An 18,916-nucleotide genomic window follows, 5' to 3' on the forward strand; every position below is an offset into this window, starting at 1 on the left:
TTGCTGCAGGGCACCTTCCCTGACGGTCCACCTCATCCTCCCCCAAGGACCAGTTCAGTGTCCTTCGCTGGGGTACTCACACTGCCCAATGCACATCTTGAAAGTGACAAATATCACCCAACAAACCTGTGACTACCTGGCTTTGTCCGTCTGCTCCCTGGACAGTGGGTTCCATGAGCTAATGCCTACATCTCTTTGTTAAGTCAGGTGCTAGGCTGGTGCCTGACCCAGCAGGAGGTGCTGAATCACTGTAGAATGAAGGAAACATAGGGGACTAACAAGTCATTTGTAAAACTGCCTTGAAATTCAAGCATGAGTTACTTTCTCCCTTGATTTGTTTCACAGATTGTTACACAACATGAAATTTGCTTTGTTATTTTCCTCTTTGGCTTATTTCCTCTAGAGGAACATCTATCGTTAGAGACTTACTGTACCAACATCACCGACAATCTTAGCATACATGTCTGGTAATATAATAGAGTTGGCCCTCCATATCCCAGGATATGGAAACCACAGATACAGAAGACAGACTGTACTATGTGATTTTACACAAGGGTCTTGAACATCCTCGGATTTTGCTATCCTGGGAACAAAATTCTAGTCCCCTTCACAAGAAACAAGGGCTGACTATACTGAATCATATGAAGTAGTGTGTTTTGGAGGCAGACAGAGCTGGGCTCAAATTCTGGGTCTCATATTGATCTGAACAAGTCATTTAACCTTTATTTTTCTCATGTGTGAAATGAAGGTAATCATTCCTACCTCTCAGGGTTACAAATCAGGTTTAAATGTGATATTATACATAGAGCATTTATAGTACTACCTTGCTCAGAGTAACTATTCAAGACATTGGAGCTATGCTTAGACTAGCATGTTCAAAGACTGTCAAATTAAGAGAAGTCACCCAAATAGTATGCATGTCCCAATTCCTCAAGGAATATATACTCCCAAAGAAAAACCCATGTCTCTTCAATGAAAAGGAAAAAGAAAAAATTGTATTTCCCAAGGTATTTATTCTCTCTGCTACTGAGATTAATGTGTATATATCACCATCCTGCTTTGTTTGGGAGGGTAAGCTGGGGTGGAGAGTGAAAACTCAGATAATGATCTAAAGTTTTAGAGGGGAAGAAATTCACCTTCTAAATCCTATCTCCTATTGGCAAGCTGCTCAGGAGAAACTCTGCCAGAGCAGATTATTTGTGTTTAGAGAAGTCATCATCACATCCCAAGAAATGACAGCCATCTACATAGCTTACCAACTCCAGTAATATAATCTATCGCCTTTTGCATCATATGGTTATAAGGATCTTTACAGCCTGCTTAAATAATACTGGAAGAGTCAGCTATTCAGTCTTTAGCAAAAATAAACTCTCTGATCAATACTTTTTGGAAGGAAGATCTAGGGGCTTCTTGGTAACCTCTACAAGCCTATGAAAAGTTCTAAAAGGCTGTGAGCCAAATAACAAGATTTACTATACAGTAAAACTGGAGAGAAGAGAATTAGTGAAGGGGAGAAATGATTCAAGACCCTAATACTACAGCAGAAAAATTGTGAAGTGTAAAGAAAATTCATACCAGGGGACCACTGGGGAGAGTGGGATACTTTTTCATGTATTGCTATCTCATTTAGGAAAATTCCACCAATAAGATGAGGTTATCACCCAGGTTGGCATTTGGGATTGGATCTGGCAGAGGCCAGGTTAAAGATTTAATTCTAAATTAGGAATTCAGAGGCAAGGTATGATGACTATTATATATTAATTTATCTTTACTCACATGTCCTAGGATAACACTGTTTTTCCCTCCTTAGGAAGATAAGTAATTTGGCACAGGATCTTGGACCTAGCTGACTCCCTGAATTTAGAGGATTCTTCTGTGGGGGACTGATGATAATTAAGTGAGGTTGTGGAGTGCTTTTAAAATGCTGCTGCTGCTGCTGCTAAGTCGCTTCAGTCATCTCCGACTCTGTGCAACCCCATAGTTGGCAGCCCACCAGGCTCCTCTGTCCCTGGGATTCTCCAGGCAAGAATACTGAAGTTGGATGCCATTTCCTTCTCCATTTAAAATGCTAGGTAACAATAAAGAAGGTTTGAAGAAATTCCTCTGTTTCTAAATAATGTTAAATTACACAGTTCATTCTGGAACCTCAACCATCGACAACTCAACAGTGGAGCTAGAGAAGTTTATATACTAAACTTCCAGCCCAGAGCTATGTGGATAGTGAGTCCATTCAAATGGGCTTCACTGGAGGCTCAGCAGTAAGAATCTGCCTGAAAATGCAAGAGACCATGGTGCTATCCCTGGATTGGGAAGATCCCCTGGAGAAGGAAATGGCAACCCACCCCAGTATTCGTGCCTGGGAAATCCCATAGACAGAGGAGCCTGGCGGGCTCCATGGGGTCATAGTCAGACATGACTTACTAACTACACAACAATACATACATACACACACACATGCATACACACAGTATATATACAGTGTGTGTTTGTGTGTATATGTGTTTGTATGTGTAGTAATCAAAGAGCAAAGGATTAAGGTATTAACTTTAGGAAAAAACTGTACTCTCTTCACTGGGACTTATGATCCAGGCCCATTTTATATTTTTTGTTACATTAGGAAATCTGGTATGCAGGCCACAAGTTGAACTTCCTATTTGTGATTGTCTCAGCTTGAGGCGATAGAAATGAAAAGAAAGACAAGTGTCTCCTATGCATGGGAATTTTCTTTCTTTATAAAGATATGATTATATACTTTCTCCAGGAGAAAAGTCAGTGCCCTAGATGGTAGGTTTTAGCTTAAAATTCATAACACATGAGGAATAATATTCCATAAGTTAGCATGTCCTGCATATAAACACAATTTTATTTTCCCAACAAGTCTCTCTAATGAAATAAACATTTGAACCAATCAGTTCAGTCAGCACAGTTCAGTCACTTAGTCGTGTCTGATGCTGTGATCCCATAGACTGCAGCACACCAGGCTTCCCTGTCCATCACCAACTCCTGGAGCTTGCTTAAGCTCATTTCCATCATGTCCATGATGCCATCCAACCATCTCATCCTCTGTTGTCCCCTTCTCCTCCTGGCCTCAATCTTTCCCAGCATCAGGGTCTTTCCCAATGAGTCAGTTTTTTGAAATCAGGTGGCCAAGGTATTGGAGCTTCAGCTTCAGCATCAGTCCTTCCAATGAATATTCAGGACTGATTTCCTTTAGGATTGACTGATTTGATCTCCTTGCAGTCCAAGGGACTCTAAAGAGCCTTCTCCAACAACATACTTCAAAAGCATCAATTCTTTAGTGCTCAGTTTTGTTTATGGTTCAAGTCTCACATCCATACATGACTACTGGAAAAACCATTGCTTTGACTAGACGAACCTTTGACAGAAAAGTAATGTCTCTGCTTTTTAATATGCTGTCTAGGTTGGTCATAGCTTTTCTTCCAAGGAGCAAGTGTCTTTTAATTTCATGGCTGCAGTCACCATCTACAGTGATTTAGGAACCCAAGAAAATAAAGTCTCTCACTGTTTCCATCGTTTTCCCATCTATGTGCCATAAAGTGATGGGATCAGATGCCATGATCTTAGTTTTTTGAATGTTGAGTTTGAAGCCAGCTTTTTCACTGTCATCTTTCACTTTCATCAAGAGGCTCTTCAGTTCCTAAGGGCGGTATCATCTGCATATCTGAGATTATTTATATTTCTCCAGGTAATCTTGATTCCAGCTTGTGCTTCATCCAGCCTGGCATTCCGCATGATGTACTCTGCACAGAAGTTAAATAAGCAGAGTGACAATATATAGCCTTGATGAACTCCTTTCCCAATTTGGAATTAGACCATTTTTTCCATGTCCAGATCTAACTTTTGCTTCTTGACCTACATACAGATGTTGGCAATTTGATCTTGGTTCCTCTGCCTTTTCTAAATTTATATTTGTTTCTATCTTTGGTATATTGCTCTATAACTGCATCAGAAAGTAGAGATATTATTACTATATATTTGAACCAATAGTAATAATTAATATCTCTACTTTCTGATGCAGTTTTAGACCAATAAACCAAAGAGAAAAGAATTCTTGCTTCTGGTATGAAACGCTTAGATGCAAAAATGACCACAGAGCAGCAGACCTGGCTTCCATGGATGAAGACTGGATGTAGGTCTCACCTTATTACTTTAACTCTTTCTTGAGAATTTTAGTAGGAGGTCAGTCTTTCTGAACAGTAGATTAGGGAGAATCATTAAGACCACACCCAATAACACCACTGATAACCACACAGACCCCAAGGTAGAAAGGCAGGGACCATAAAGGTATCCTACCCTGAAACCAAAACTGAAAGAATTAAAGACATACGAGTTCAATTGCTTATTTTCTTTCTCAACATCCAGATTACTGGTAGACCCTTTTCCTGTTTGTAAAGGGTGTGATCTATTCAACTTGTTAACGTGACTGGGCTAGAGAAAAATGTGGATAAGTTACATCAGAAACATTCTCCAATAGGTTACGGTGAAGCTTCTCTAAAGTGACTCTTTTTCCAGATTATGATCATCAGCAAAGACTTGAAGGTTCTTTTGGGCAGAAAGAACATTTCCTATATGGACCATGGTATTTAAATCATGTGGGGAGATAAACAAGTGAGTCCCTTAGCTAGCCTCCACTGAACCCAGCACAGTCTGGATCTGTCTTTGACCCAACTTTCACTTTTATATTTTCCTCCAATCAGTAGATCATTATGTTACAACTCCACGAAATAAAATCACTTAGTGAGATTTTTTAAAAACCACTAATGCCACAGCCTCAAAATCACTGATTCTACTGTGAAAGTTTGATGAAGCTCAGGCTTGAGTATTTTCAAGCTCCCCAGGTAACTGTAAGCAGCACTTCCTTAACTCTTAGACTCATGTCATCCTCATGGAATGTTGTCATTAAATGCCAGCCAAAATTGGTTATCAGTGTGCTGTGAATCAAGTCAGGCCCATTACTTTTAAGTCTATGCCATTTAAAAATAGATTATATTTGCGTCCTTGAGCATTTTAACAGGAGTGCAAGCCATTTACAACTGCTCATATTGAGAATTTTGCAGTTTTTCACAGCTCAGTTTTATAGACTTCTAGCGGTGTTACATTCAGCAAACTTGTTTCAACAAGCTAAGAGAAAATGCCAAAAATTAGCACTCCTACTGTTCAGTAGAGTGTATTTTGTCCTCTTATAACTGCTTCAATTCCAGCACTTAGCAGGAAGACATTTAAATTTTTATTGTATTCCTATCTATCAGAAAGAAAGAAGAAGTTATAAGTTTGACACTAAACAATCACAGATGGAAGATTTGAAGTAGGATCACACATTTTACACTGAAGTATCATGTAGCTATCACTAAATGCAGACTGACACAAAATCCATCCAACTCTCCCTATGGCTTTAGGGAGAATGTAACATATTCATTAAAGAATGTCCCACAGAATTTCAAATGTCAAAATACAATATAATCACATCGAGAAAATCCTTCAAATTTAGTAATGGAAAATTTATAATACTGCTGAGAGAGAAAATTGCCAGTTTGTAATTATGCCTCATTCTCTGCAGGTACCACTCATTACAGAAACTAGAATAACAACATGGTAATGAGATTCCTAAACAAGAAAGTAATAAAAACATATGTACATGTTATCAGATGACCACACTATTAATAAAAAATAGTTACCTCCATGGTCATGACTTTAGTTGGTTTATAAATAGAGAAAACAATATAAGAAAAGTAGAAAGGCTTTCTCATTTAAATTTTATCTGTTGATAAAAATCTGTTTGCGAAAGCTTCTCAATACCAACCAGGAAAACTCCAGGAGCAGCCCCATTCCTGTCTGCCACGTTTGCATGGGAAGTCCAAGGCCAGCCTCCTGGTTCTTCATTGGCACTTCACTGACAGTTGGACTCACCACATAGCCCCGACCTGTCCCAACTTCCCTTCTTTACTTTCTACCTTCTTGTACTACACCTTCTATGCTTTCTGTTCTAGAATCAGAGAACTTTCCTCTTGGAATTCTTTCTTTACTTCTTATCATTAAGGAATCTTTCAGTTCAGTTCAATTCAGTCGCTCAGTTCGACTCTGTGTGACCCCATGAACCACAGCACACCAGGCTTCCCAGTCCATCACAAACTCCCGGAGTTCACCCAAACCCATATCCATTGAGTCAATGATGCCATCCAACCATCTCAGCCTCTGTCGTCTCCTTCTCCTCCTGCCCTCAATCTTTCCCAGCATCAGGGCCTTTTCCAAAGAGTCAGCTCTTTCTATCAGGTGGCCAAAGTATTGGAGTTTCAGCTTCAACATCAGTCCTTCAAAAGAACACCCAGGATTGATCTCCTTTAGAATGGACTGGTTGGATCTCCTTCCAGTCCAAGGGACTCTCAAGAGTCTTCTCCAACACCACAGTTCAAAAGCATCAATTCTTCAGCGCTCAGCTTTCTTTATAGTCCAACTCTCACAACCATACATACTGGAAAAACCATAGCCTTGACTAGACGGACCTTTGTTGGCAAAGTAATGTCTCTGTTTTTGAATATTCTGTCTATGTTGATCATAACTTTCCTTCCAAAGAGTAAGCGTCTTTTAATTTCATGGCTGCAATCACCATCTGCAGTGATTTTGGAGCCCAGAAAAATAAAGTCTGACACTGTTTCCACTGTTTTCCCACCTATTTGCTATGAAGTGATGGGACCAGATGACATAATCTTAGTTTTCTGAATGTTGAGCTTTAAGCCAGCTTTTTCACTCTCCTCTTTCACTTTCATCAAGAGGCTCTTTAGCTCTTCTTCACTTTCTGCCATAAGGGTGGTGTCATCTGCACATCTGAGGTTATTGATATTTCTCCCAGCAATCTTGATTCCAACTTGTGCTTCATCCAGCCCAGTGTTTCTCATGATGTACTCTGCATAGAAGTTAAATAAGCAGAGTGACAATATACAGCCTTGATGTACTCCTTTTCCTATTTGGAACCAGTCTGTTCCATGTTGAGTTCTAACTGTTGCTTCCTGACTTGCATACAGGTTTCTCAAGAGGCAGGTCAGGTGGTCTGGTATTCCCATCTCTTTCAGAATTTTCCACAGTTTATTGTGATCCACACAGTCAAAGGCTTTGGCATAGTTATACCCATGTGAAGGAATCTTTAAAACTTTCCAAATCCTAGGCTATAGACTAAACCAATTCAATATATAGTATTTTTTGAAACTTTCCAGGTCATTCCAGAGATCCACTGATTTATTGGTTCTCTATTATATCAGCTCTTTTTTAATGGTTTCAAAACTTTTCCCTATTTTTGACAGATAACTGACAAAATTTCAACCCTTGGTCAACCATGGTCTTCTAGAAAAAAAGAAAAAAGTCACACAACTAAGAAGCTGATTTGATTTATAATCTTGATTACAAATATCAGTGAGCATTAAGTATAAACCAGATATCCTACTACAGTTTGAAGATGTCTGTTTAATAGTTCTACTTTTTTCTCAAACTCCTTTTTTCTCTTATTCTTTCCACTCTCAATGACCTCACTGAGAATACAAAAGCTATCAAGGATAGCTTCTTTGTTTTCACACAACTCCGCTTACAACCAACCTGTATTTATACCTAGAAACTCACATGGAAACAATGAATTTGAATGAATGAATGAAAAAATAAACGTGTGAACAAATCAATGAGTTCACTGATTCCAGATTACTTTTGACATTTCAGTTTTATGCATTAACAGCTGATGTGATGGGGAATATGTGTTTTATGATTACAACATGGTTTTCCAGTTTTCTAGACTACAATGCCATATTACAGTAGTGAAATATTGCTAGTTTTGTTGACTTAATTCTGCTAGTTCAGTATTTTTTAAATAAGAAATTTGAATCATTTATGTTTTGAGATATGCCCTGAGAGTTATATGCAGCATTAAAATTTAAAATAGAATGAAGGTGTACTCATTAGAAAATGTTCTACTATAACATAGAATCCCCAAGAGGAAAAAGAAAAGGAAAACTGAGAAAGCAAAGCTTCTGTTGCAAGAAAGATTCTTATTTTAGTTCAAAGGCTTTCTGAAAGAGTGGAATATGAACATGACAGAACTGAGTGTGATTCAGATCATTCTGCATATGAATCTCTATCTATACATGATGAAACTCAAGAACACGGAGTTAAATCAGAAGGGAAAACCAAAACAGCTTCCTTTGAAACAAAACTAGCAGCAAGCTCTTAATAATGAGATTACAGTATTTACTAAGAAAAATAAAAGTTGTTTAAAAACATTTTCTTCATTATTACATAAGAAATCTGGTTACATGAAAATGAAAATACTTGGAGTTAGCTGTTCAATGTAACTTTCTCCTCACCATTGCCCAGTCTAGGAGAGGATTACAAAGAGTTTTCTGAAGTGCCAGAAAATTATTTTTCACAGAAACCTACTTGGAACTAACTTAATGATGGCAGTACTTTAATACATATCATTATTGAAATTCAAATATAAAAAATGATTACATAATATTTGCATTATTTTGGCACTACACTTAATTCTTGAACAATAACTCAATTTATCCACTAATAACTTACACTCCATATCCATGGTCTCTCCTTATCCATAAATTCAACCAACCACTTACTGTGTAGTATCATATTCAGAAAACTAAGAGCATGGTATCTGGTCCCATCACTTCATGGGAAATAGATGGGGAAACAGTGGAAACAGTGTCAGACTTTATTTTTGGGGGCTCCAAAATCACTGAAGATGGTGACTGCAGCCATGAAATTAAAAGACGCTTACTCCTTGGAAGGAAAGTTATGACCAACCTAGATAGCATATTCAAAAGCAGAGATATTACTTTGCCAACAAAGGTCAGTCTAGTCAAGGCTATGGTTTTTCCAGTGGTCATGTATGGATGTAAGAGTTGGACTGTAAAGAAAGCTGAGTGCCAAAGAATTGATGCTTTTGAACTGTGGTGTTGGAGAAGACTCTTGAGAGTCCCTTGGACTGGAAGGAGATCCAACCAGTACATCCTAAAGGAGATCAGTCCTGGGTGGTTTTGGAAGGAATGATGCTAAAGCTGAAACTCCAATAATTTGGACACCTCATGCAAAGAGCTGACTCACTGGAAAAGACTCTGATGCTAGGAGGGATTGAGGGCAGGAGGAGAAGGGGATGACAGAGGATGAGATGGCTCGATGGCATCACTGACTCAATGGACATGAGTTTGAGTGAATTCCGGGAGTTGGTGATGGACAGGGAGGCCTGGCATGTTGCGGTTCATGGGGTCACAAAGTGTCAGACATGACTGAGCGACTGAACTGAACTGTTCAAGGGTCAACCGTACATGTAATTAATACTGCAGTATCAGTTTATTTCACAATAAACTGTGGAAAATTCTGAAAGAGATGGGAATACCAGACCACCTAACCTGCCTCTTGAGAAATCTGTATACAGGTCAGGAAGCAACAGTTAGAACTGGACATGGAACAACAGACTGGTTCCAAATAGGAAAAGGAGTACAAGACTGTATATTGTCACTCTGCTTATTTAACTTCTATGCAGAGTACATCATGAGAAACGCTGGACTGGAAGAAACACTGAACTGGAAGAAACACAAGCTGGAATCAAGATTGCCAGGAGAAATATCAATAACCTCAGATATGCAGATGACACCACCCTTATGGCAGAAAGTGAAGAGGAGCTAAAAAGCCTCTTAATGAAAGTGAAAGAGGAGAGCAAAAAAGTTGGCTTAAAGCTCAGCATTCAGAAAACGAAGATCATGGCATCTGGTCCCATCACTTCATGGGAAATAGATGGAGAAACAGTGGAAACAGTGTCAGACTTTATTTTTCTGGGCTCCAAAATCACTGCAGATGGTGATCGCAGCCATGAAATTAAAAGACGCTTACTCCTTGGAAGAAAAGTTATGACCAACCTAGACAGTATATTCAAAAGCAGAGACATTACTTTGCCGACTAAGGTCTGTCAACAGTCAAGGCTATGGTTTTTCCTGTGGTCATGTAAGGATGTGAGAGTTGTACTGTGAAGAAGGCTGAGCGCCGAAGAATTGATGCTTTTGAACTGTGGTGTTGGAGAAGACTCTTGAGAGTCCCTTGGACTGCAAGGAGATCCAGCCAGTCCATTCTGAAGGAGATCAACCCTGGGATGTCTTTGAAAGGAATGATGCTAAAGCTGAAGCTCCAGTACTTTGGCCACCTCTTGCGAAGAGTTGACTCATTGGAAAAGACTCTGATGCTGGGAGGGATTGGAGGCAGGAGGAGAAGGGGATGACCAAGGATGAGATGGCTGGATGGCATCACGAACTCGATAGACGTGAGTCTGAGTGAACTCCAGGAGATGGTGATGGACAGGGAGGCCTGGTGTGGTGCGATACATGGGGTCACAAAGAGTCGGACATGACTGAGCGACTGAACTGAACTGAACTGATCAGGATAGGTGTGTGTGTTTTTTTTTTTTTTTTTCCTTCCCTAGTATACAATTCCTGGACACAGTAACCCATTTGCCTGCCTGGCCATACCTCTCTACAGCAATTCCTGACAAGTCATATGACTGGGCCATGTGCTACTCCCTCTATCTCAGTTGACTGGGTTAGAAAAATGTAGCACGTCTAAGATAACTAGAGAACCACCACACTTTTAAGATAACTAGAGAACCACCAGAAAATTGGACAAAATATATCATTATCCTCATTTTCTTCTTTGAACTTCTTTAGCAGTTTATTGACAAACAAGTATAGGCATACCTAGGAGATACTGTGGGTTCAGTTCCAGACCACCTCAATAAGGTGAATACGGCAGTAGAGTGAGTGACGCAAATTGTTCAGCTTCTCAGCATATCAAAGGTAATTTACACTATACTACAGGCTATACCAACAGCAATATTTCTAAATACAATGTATATATCCTAATTTAAAAAATACTGTATTGCTAAAAAATGCTTACCACCATCTGAACCTTCAGCAAGTTGTAGTAGTAACATCAAAGCAAATCAAATCCCCAGTGAGATATCACCAAATACCTGTCAGAATGGCTATCATCAAAAAGTCTACAAATAACTAAGGGTGGTGAAGATATGAAGAAAAGGGAACCCCAATACATTGTGGGTATGGAAAACAGTATGGATGTTCCTCAGAAAATTAAAAATAGAACTATCATACAATCCAGCTATATCCTGGGAATATATCTAAAGAAAATGAAAACACTAATTTGAAACGATTCATGCACCGTGGTGTTCACCACAGCATTATTTATAATAGCCAAGGTATGGAAACAACCTTAGTGTACATCAACAGATGAATGGATAAAGAAGATGTGATATAAAAAATATATATGTAGTTACAAACACATACAGGCACAATGGAATATTGCTCAAACATAATGAAATTCTGCCACTCGCAACAATGTGGATGGACCCAGAAGGGATTATACTTAGTGAAACGTCAGAAAAAGAAAGACAAATATGCTATGTTATCACTTACGTATGGAATTGAAAAAATGAATCAACAAATGAATATCAAAAAACAGAAACAGACTCACAAATTAGTGATTACCAGTGGGGAAAGGGAGGGGTAGGAGCGAAATAAGGGTGGCAGATAAAAAACTACTATGTATAAAATAAATAAGCTACAAGGACATTGTACAGCACAGGGAAATATGGCCATTATTTTGTAAGAACTTTTAAAGGAATAGAATATGTAAAAATCTTGAATCACTATGTTGTATACCTAAAAATAACATTGTAAATCAATTATAGTTCAATTTAAAAAAAAAAGGGCACTGGTCACAGATTACCATAACAAATATAATAACAATGAAAATGTTTGAAATATTCCAATATTTACCAAAATGGGACAGATACAGGAAATGAGCAAATGCTCTTGGGAAAACAGTGTTCATAGACTTGCTCAGTGCAAGGTTGCCACAAATCTTCATTTTGTGAAAAACATGATATCTGTGAAGCACGATAAAATAAGGTATGCCTGCAACATGTATTTACTGAAGTAACCCTATGTGTAAAGCAGATGTTTTTCATTCTATATTTATTTTTAAGCAAAAATTAAATGTTAAATAACCACTGATTTTACAAATAGCATAGATATATCCACACAGATTATCAATAACCACATCTTATTTTTCTCATCTGTCTCCTTTTAGTTATATTATAAATAGATTAAAAAAAAACATAAAGCTATTAAACCATCAATCAATACCAGGCCTTTCTTACTGAAGAGTTTTATGATGTTTTAAAGTGATTGAAACCACATTTTTTCATTAAACTTGCCAGTCAATGAATGATCTCTAAATTGATTTCCTCAGGCCCCAGTTTCTTCATTTACTTCAAGTTTAATATTCCCAACTGACTTTAATCTTACTCTGTCAAATCAGTCCTACTCCTTCTTGGACTTTTCCTAAGTTTGTGGTATGGCTTTTTTGCGTCTTTCTACTCTTCTAAGTTTGTCTGGCTGATGCAGCTCATAAATTCTAACAAGAATGCAATTTGTTAATCCAATTTCCTATATATTCACATGACATTCTCTGCTTATCTCTATCACTGTAGTGAGTGAATGTACTAGGACAGACATACTGGTCTGCTTACTCGTCTGGACTCCTTTTGGGTTTTGAGACCCTGATGGCAAGAAGTCTTTGTCACCTAGGAATATCTACCACTTAACAATACTTGGCATATAGTAGACACATATAAATGTCTGAAGCATGAAAGAATGCAATAAATTGTGTTAGAACACATTTTAGAATGTGTTATGAATATATGAAATATATAGTTTAAATTGATATATATCTCAAATTCACTAACGTTCTAAACAGAACTTGACTTATATCAATCTGCTTTCTCTACCCCTTTCTCTCACACCGTTTCTGCCTCTCTCTGTGTCTCCTCTGTCTCTCTCTTGCTCCCTTGCCTCACCCTTACTTCTGTGTGAAATAAATCTGAGCACAGGCTTCTAAGAAAAACATATTAAGTTTTATCTAAAGCTCACACACACACTCATACATAGAAACCATATAATAAATGTTAACTGATTAACATCATATTGGCTTATCCAAGAAATTGGAATCTAGGCAACCATCAAACCTCTTCATACATGAAAGCAAAGTAAGATGTTTTTGCACCAACATTCAAAAGACATCACCATGAACAAACAATATTAAGTCTTCGTGAGACTGACTACAGAAACAGCTTAATTGCTATATAATTAACCATATAACTGTGGTTGTTCTGGTTGTGCTAAGTCATGTCTGACTCTTTGCGACCCCATGGACTGCAGCCCACCAAGCTCCTTTATCTTCCACTATCTCCTGGAGTTTGCTCAAATCCATATCTATTGAGTCTGTGATGCAATCTAACCATCTCATCCTCTGTCTCCCCGTGTCCTCCTGCCCTCAATCATTCCCAGTATCAGAATCTTTTCCAAAGAACTGATCCTTTGCATCAAGTGGCCGAAGTACTGGAGCTTCAGCTTCAGCATCAGTCCTTCCAATGAATATACAGAGTTGATTTCCTCTAGGATTGACTGGTTTGATCTCCCTGAAGTCCAAGGGACTCTCAAGAGTCTTCTCCAGCAGCAGAGTTTGAAAGCAACAATTCTTCGGCACTCAGACTTCTTTAAGGTCCAGCTTTAACATCCGTACGTGACTATTGGACAAACCATGACTAGATGGCAAAGTGATGTCTCTGCTTTTTAATGTGCTGCCTAGGTTTGTCACAGTTTTCCTTTCAAGGAGCAAGCATCTTTTAATTTCATAGCTACAGTCACTATCTGCAGTGATTCTGGAGCCCAGGAAAATAAAATCTGTCACGGCTTCCACTTTTCCCCTTCTATTTGTCATGAAGTGATGGGACTGGATACCATGATCTTAGTTTTTTTAATGTTGAGTTTCAAGACAGCTTTTTCACTCTTTTATTTCATCCTTATCAAGACGCTCTTTAGTTCCTCTTTACTTTCTGCCATAAGAGTGGTATTATCTGTATATCTGAGATTGTTGATATTTCTCCCAGCAATCTTGATTCCAGCTTGTGATTCACCCAGCCCAGCATTTTGCATGACGTACTCTATACAGAAGTTCAATAAGCATGGTGACAATATATAGCCTTGTGTACTCCTTTCCCAATTTTGAACCAGTAAGTTGTTCTATGTCCAGTTCTAACTGTTGCTTCTTGACCCACATACAAGTTTCCTAGGAGATAAGTAAGGTGGTCTCAAACTCCCATCTCCTTAAGGATTTTTCAATTTGTTGTGATCCATACAGCCAAATGTTTTAGCATAGTCAGTGAAGTAGAAGTTTTCCTTTAATTCCTTTGCTTTCTCTATGATCCACTGAATGTTGGCAATTTGATCTCTGGTTCCTTTGCCTTTTCTAAATCTAGTTTGTACATCTGGAAGCTCTCAGTTCATGTACTGCTGAAGCCTAGCTTGTAGGATTTTGAGCTTAACCTTGCTAGTATGTGAAATAAGTGCAATTGTCAGGTAGTTTGAACATTCTTTGGTATTGTCCTTTGGGATTGTAATGAAAACTGACCGTTTCCAGTCCTGTGAACCACACAATACCACCTAGGAAATGTCATTTCATTTTTTAACAAAGAATTACTAATTTTACTGATATTTTTAGAGGAAATGAATTAAATATTTTATGATGCTTTTATATTAAACTGTGTACCATCAGATGAGAGCCTAAAGAGGCACTCCTGGATGGAATTGGAATATCAGCATTAATAGAATAGCTAGTAATAATAAAAATAGCAATAGTAAATCTAGAGTTAAATTAAATCTAAATAAACATTAACTATGAGCTATGTACCTGATAATATGCTGTCTTGTGTATGTATTGAATCATTTTCACCCTGAAAACAATCTTCTGAGGTGGGCACTACTCCATTCCACTACTGAGCAAACAAAGGCACACGGTTATGATGCCCCTTACTCAGCTCACACAGCTAAGCCTGGGTTCCCATCCAGATCATTTTCTTAATCACAGTGCTCTACCTTTTCCCAGAAACATATTTATTAATTGCATTTTGGTAGCTAATCTATATACTGATCTAATACTAATTTTTTTCTAATTTTCTCAAATAGGAAATAGAAGAGAAAGACAATCAGCTCCTCTCATTTTCTAGTTGCACAGTGTTAGCTGAGTTGCTTTTCCTGTTCAAGTTGTAGCGTTAGTAAAATGGGGCTTCGGATATGTACCTAGATATCTGAGTACTCCCTTAATTTTAACCTCAGGTTTCTTTGCAACTAAGACTGCATTAAGTTTAAAAAAAAAAAAAAGAAAACTTTTATGAAGATTAATTTAGATGATGCCTAGAAAATGTCTTAGACAATATAGCATGCTGTGTCTATATAAATTTACTTTTACTAATATTTATAATGAAAACTCTTAGGATGCAAAAACATGCAAATAATTCAGCTATTTTCGGTCCCCATTTTATACCTGATTCCTTCATATGATGATATGCTGGAATAACAGGAAATATAAACCTATCTATTCATAACTAAAATAACCTAGTAAGCCAAAAAAAAAAAAAATTTCCCCTGCTTCATCCAGAGTGGATTTCTTTCTTTCCTTCTTCTTCTTCTTCTCTTTTTTTTTTAGGAAACAGAAGGAGATGACAGAGGATGAAACAGTTGGATGGTATCATTGACTCAATGGACATGAGTTTAAGTAAGCTCTGGAGATGGTGAAGGACAGGGAAGCCTGGTGTGCTGCAGGATACAGGGTCACAAAGAGCTGGACATGACTGAGTGACTCAACAATACAACTTTATATTTATTGTATTTTAGAGAGAGAGAAAGAATAAATGTTCTGCTTTTAAAAATCTTCAATTAATTTTTATTGGAATGCCTTTGATTTACAGCACTGTGTTGGTTTCAGCTATACAGCAAAGTGAATCAGTTATACATATATTCGCTCTTTTTTAGATTCTTTACCCATATAGGCCATTATAGAATATCAACTAGAGTTCCCTGTGCTATACAGTAGATTCTTATCAGTTTCGAGTTTTATATACAGTAGCGTGTATATGTCAACATCAATCTCCCAATTTATTTCCCATTCTTAGTTTGTATTTTCCATATATGACTCTATTCTTTGTGAGTCAGTTCATTTGCACTGGTTTTTAGAATCCACAAATAAGAGATACATGATATTTGTGTTTCTCTATATTGACTTCTTTCCCTCCGTATGGTAATCTCTAGGTCCACCTATGTTGCTGCAAATGCCATTATCAGAGTGAAAGAATTTTTTGAAACACAAAATTAGGAGTATATAAGATAAAAACAAACAAAATAAAGTAAATCCACCAAACTGGTATCATTGTGAAAAGTTTACATTGATCTTAATGATTTTTGATAAGCAGAACACATATCTAAATGCCTGACAAATTCAGGTAAACATATTTAAATGAAAAAATACAAAAATGTGTTGCTGCTTTCTTCTTTTAATTCATTCTCTCTCTACTAGAGGGAAATAAAAATAAAATTCCAGAAAACTAACAAGTTTTAGAATGCCTAAAACATGAGTAAACAACCAGATTGCTGCTCCTTGGTCTTAAATTTCTTTAACTGATCATTTAAAAAATTTATTTCTTCCATGCCACTTGAAAAAAAATAACTTTGCTTAAAACTACAAGTGGTGATTGCAACTAATGAACCACTGCTAAAAATATTACAAGGTAATCATATATACATATATATACATATACAAAATATCTTTTTTCAGAAAAACATGAAAGCCTTGTGATGTGCTAGACCCTGTGCTAATTGCTACTAGTCTTAAGTGAATAAGACCTAATTTTCTGTTAAATTTACCAAGGCAGTCACATATTTAATAATGCTTTAAATATAATTTTTTATGTGCCACAAAAGGTAAGTAATAGGGTAATATAAAAATGTATAATAGGTAAAACTAGTGAAGTCTGAGGCTTTAGAAAAAGCTTTCCTAAGGAAACAAGATTTGCAGATGAAAGATTTTGTCAGGTATAACAGGGGGTGTTTGAGTAGGATGAGTCCAAGAGGGGAGAACAGCAAAATATACAGAGCTCAGAGTGGAAGGAGGTTGGTGCATTTAATGAACTGAAAGAAAGTCTACTTGGCTGGAGCAGGGCCATCAGTGGGGAGACCCATGGGAGACCATTCATGCAAGGCCTGCAAGTCAGCTGGAGGACACTGCAGGCAAGCCATGAGGCAGGAGAGTGCCATGATCAGAAAGTGGAAAAAACAATATTTAAAGTCATGAGAGCTCATGGGAAAATACTAAATTTCATAAGACATCAATAATCAGAAATCATAAGGATATTAGACATTACTGATTTCAAAGTTAGTAGAGAAATGCTAGATTTAGATATGATATTGAGCCAGAAGGAATTTTTAAAAAGTATTTTGTTGGAGTTAAACATTATAAACCATTTGAAGGACAAATGTAGGAAGAAAACGTAAATATATCTTTGAATCCTATATCAAAAATAATCTCAAAATTATATTTGATACCACAAATATGGTCAATTTACAGACCTTATAAGAGACTGCTGCTAAGTTGCTTCAGTCGTGTCTGACTCTGTGCGACCCCATAGACGGCAGCCCACCAGGCTCCCCCGTCCCTGGGATTCTTCAGGCAAGAACACTGGAGTGGGTTGCCATCTCCTTCTCCAGTGCATGAAAGTGAAAAGTGACAGTGAAGTCACTCAGTCACATCTGACTCCTAGCGACCCCATGGACTGCAGCCTACCAGACTCCTCTGTCCATGGGATTTGCCAGGCAAGAGTACTGGAGTGGGTTGCCATTGCCTTCTTCGTATAAGAGACACACTAATAGATAATTATGTTTATTTAGTTGGGTTACTATTGAAAGTTCTATGAGAAGAGTTTCCAAAACAGAAAAGCAGTTCAGTCAGCCCTCGGTTAAATATATACAGTTAAAATGATATTAATTAAAAACATTTCAAAGAAGTTATGAAATTACTGGAGATTTGTTAAGATCTTAGCTGTCCATGATCCATTTTTACCTTCAGGGAAAATATTAATACCAAGATTCAAGAAATAGTTCTCACTATGAACTTTCTTCAGACATTTTTTATCTGAAAGTTATCAATATTCAATTAACTAGGGACATTTGCTGCTGTTGCTAAGTCACATCAGTCATGTCCAACTCTGTGTGACCCCATAGACGGCAGCCCACCAGGCTCCTGCCCCTGGGATTCTCCAGGCAAGAACACTGGAGTCGGTTGTCATTTCCTTCTCCAATGCATGAAAGTGAAAAGTGAAAGGGAAGTCGCTCAGTCGTATCCAACTCTTCGTGATCCCATGGACTGCAGCCTACCAGGCTCCTCTGTCCATGGGATTTCCCAGGCAAGAATACTGGAGTGGGTTGCCATTGCCTTCTCTGAACTATGGACATTAAGTCTCTGTTATCTGCAGATAGTTTTGTTTTACTCAGATGCTATGTTACATGCTATGGGCTAGAATTGTCTTCAATGAAGGACAGTCTCAGGAAAAAAACTCTATCAGGTACTACAAACTACTGACATTCTCAACTCTTCAGTGCAGGCTTCTGAGCTGACAATGCTTATACAACTTCCAGACTAAAGCAGTAAACTAAGTCTGGATTAATAGAATGCTCGGATGCAGTGGGCTTCAAGAATTAATGACAAGACCAACAGCATGAACTCAGAGGTCATCACTGATTTTGTTTCTCTACTAGGAAAGGCTGTACTTGTGAATGATGGTCACTGTGTCTGGGAGGACCAGCTGCCTTTAAGGAACTGAGGCTGATTTTACTTATGAATACAGTGCCTTCAAAGTCCACCCAGAATGCCCAGGTTGGTGCCTGGAAGACAAAGTACAATCTCAAGGTCATGAGGGTCACTTCCTGACAGGGTGAGAGGAGAGGGA

At 37.9% G+C, this 18,916-nt stretch overlaps 1 protein-coding gene across 1 annotated transcript in view; it reads right to left on the reverse strand.

Moving 5' to 3' along the window:
* The window catches only part of GBE1 (1,4-alpha-glucan branching enzyme 1), a 307,124-nt gene that overhangs the window by 58,774 nt on the left and 229,434 nt on the right, over positions 1 to 18,916 (reverse strand). The gene's annotated exons all lie outside the window — the stretch shown is intronic.

Source organism: Ovis aries, chromosome 1 (genome assembly GCF_016772045.2).
Source record: "Ovis aries strain OAR_USU_Benz2616 breed Rambouillet chromosome 1, ARS-UI_Ramb_v3.0, whole genome shotgun sequence".
Classification (NCBI taxonomy): Eukaryota; Metazoa; Chordata; class Mammalia; order Artiodactyla; family Bovidae; genus Ovis; species Ovis aries.